Raw genomic sequence first — 2,635 nt, forward strand, 5'->3', positions numbered from 1 at the left:
ATATAGATCAAGGGCCATATGGCATATGACCAGCATACAATATCCAAAAATAAGTATACACTGAAACTGGATATGTCTCTTAGCAAGTTTACATGGTGATGTTGGATCAGACTAAAGATCTCAGAATAGTGAGTATACAGCTCCTTTGTTTAACCATCATTTCTTTCTGCTGCTGCAGAACAGTTTTCTGTTTACTGAGAAAAACACTTTGCCCTCTACTAATCATATCCGTTTGATGTTCTAAGTACTTTGAATAACCTTATCTTAGTGGATGCGTAGGACTAGTGTTATTAGCAATTATAACAAAGCCCAGCTACAGTCCAAATAAGTTATAACAAATATATTCTTTTCTGGTTTTAATTGTAATTAATTTGTAACCGGTTTTATTCTTTGATTCCTCCTGAAAGTGTATATATAAAGGCTATGCCATTGTGAATAATATATAGCTACAGCAACGGTTCATTACTCTTTACATGGTGTCAGAGCCTGACGAGACTAATCTGTCCTCAGATCCATGGAGTTGTCCTCTTCTTCCTCTACCTCAGTACCTTCCTCAGCTTCTTCCCTTTCTCACATTATTACAACTAAACTCACCACAGAGAACTATCTTCTCTGGAAGGCTCAAATCACAGCCTACCTAAGGGACCAAGATCTCTTCTCCTATGTTGATGCCTCATCTCCTTCTCCATCGGAATTCTCCCCGGCACTGTAGAGCAGCCGCCCAAATCTAACCTTGCCTTCTTGGCCTGGAGACACACTGATTAGCTAGTCCTCAGTGTTCTGTTCTCCTCACTCTCTGAATCAATCCTTGGCCACGTGCTCTCTTCCTCAACTTCTCACGATCTATGGTGTTCTCTCTCCACCATGTTCTCCTCTCACTCACAAGCCAAAGAATTTCAGATCATAAATCAATTGATCAATCTCTCCCATGGTGACCAATCCATCTCAGATTATTTTGGAAAAGTTAGGCTTCTTGCTGACTCCATTGCTGCAACTGGTAATCCTTTGTCTGATAAGGAGCTGGTTTCCTACATCTTAAACGGCCTTGGTTCCCTCCTATGAATCCTTTGTCACCTCCATTACTACCAGAGCAGACCCCTTGATCACCCATGAACTATATCAACTACTTATAATTCATGAATATCGCCTCTCTTATGTCTCCACATTTACCTCTCATTCGTTGGAACTCTCTGCCAATTTCAGCTCTACTACTGGTTCACAAGGTCGCCCCTTTCACTGCACTGGGAGACAAGGTCGTAGCTGTGGGCGATACTTTTCTCACAATCGTGAAGATGACAATGCATCTCAAAACTCATCCCAGTAGTCCTCAATCTCTCGACCAACTTGCCAAATCTGCAACAAGTTTGGGCATGTGGCACTCCAGTGCTGAAATAAATTCAATCATGCATATTAACATGATTCACCCCTCAATTTTTCGGCAAATTTCACTGCCTCAAGTTCATCTTCAGAAAATGTGTGGTACCCTAACTCTGCCGCCACTCACCATATCACCCATGATCTGCCGAACCTGAACCTCTCTTCAGAGCAGTACAGTGGTGATGATACCATCAAGGTTGGCAATGGCTCTGGACTTCCGATTCATAACTTCGGTGATTCTTCTCTTCCTACTTCTTCCACTCCCTTTATTCTCAAAAATTTTCTTCATGTTTCGTCCATCACCAAAAACCTCATCTCTGTTCTTCGTTTCTGCACTGATAATAATTGCTTTTTTGAATTTTACTCCTCTCATTTTTCTGTGAAGGATTTGCAGACGAAGCAAACCATCCTCACCGGGCCAACCCACGATGGACTATATGTATTTCCTTCCATCCCTTCGTCCTCCCCTTCCACTCATGTCAGTCAGCACGCTTCTCTCCCACAGTGGCATCGCTGATTGGGTCATCCTTCCCTTGCTCTCGTCCGCCATATTCTGCACACCAATTGTTTGAAGCATTGCTGCTCCGAAGGCTTCCTCAAATGCCCAGTTTTCCCTTTTGCAAAGTCTCGCCAGCTTCCCTTTCCTTCAAGTCAGGCCATGTACCAAAGGCCCTTGGAATTAGTTTGTTTAGATCTTTGGGGCTCATCTCCATTTGTATCTCGTTTGGGTTGTAAATACTATGTTTCCTTTGTATATCACTATACCCGATTTACGTGGCTATTTCCTATTAAACAAAAATCTGTTGTCATTCACATATTTTCCAAATTCTTACCCTTCGTTGAGAGAATGTTTAACACCAAATTAATTACCTTCCAATTTGATGGCGGTGGTGAATTTAAATATGTATCCTCTATGTGTCAACAACTTGGTATTCTGCATCGTCTCTCATGTCCTCCCACTCATCAACAAAATGGACTCGTTGAGCGAAAACACCATCATATTGTTGACACCGGGATTGCTCTCATGGCCCAAGCTTCTCTTCCTTTTACTTATTGGGCAAATGCCTTTGAGACTGCTATTTACTTAATTAACCATCTTCCCACTCCAACTTTAAATCATCACTCTCCTTATTCAATGGTGTTTAATCATGAACCTGATTACAATTTTTTGAAGGTGTTTGGTTGTCTTTGCTGGCCCAATCTTCGTCCATATCTTCCCAATAAATTTAATTTTTCGGTCCACTCCTTGCTTATTTCT

The 2,635-nt window shown here is 41.6% G+C and overlaps 1 long non-coding RNA gene across 1 annotated transcript; it reads left to right on the forward strand.

The window, feature by feature from the left end:
• The first annotated feature begins 607 nt into the window (after positions 1-607).
• Positions 608-2,194, forward strand: LOC131168065 (uncharacterized). Its single transcript, XR_009140214.1, has 2 exons — positions 608-1,610; positions 1,763-2,194. It is a non-coding gene; the product is annotated as an uncharacterized LOC131168065 (long non-coding RNA).
• The last annotated feature ends 441 nt before the right edge of the window (positions 2,195-2,635 follow it).

This window comes from Malania oleifera, chromosome 11 (genome assembly GCF_029873635.1).
Source record: "Malania oleifera isolate guangnan ecotype guangnan chromosome 11, ASM2987363v1, whole genome shotgun sequence".
Classification (NCBI taxonomy): Eukaryota; Viridiplantae; Streptophyta; class Magnoliopsida; order Santalales; family Ximeniaceae; genus Malania; species Malania oleifera.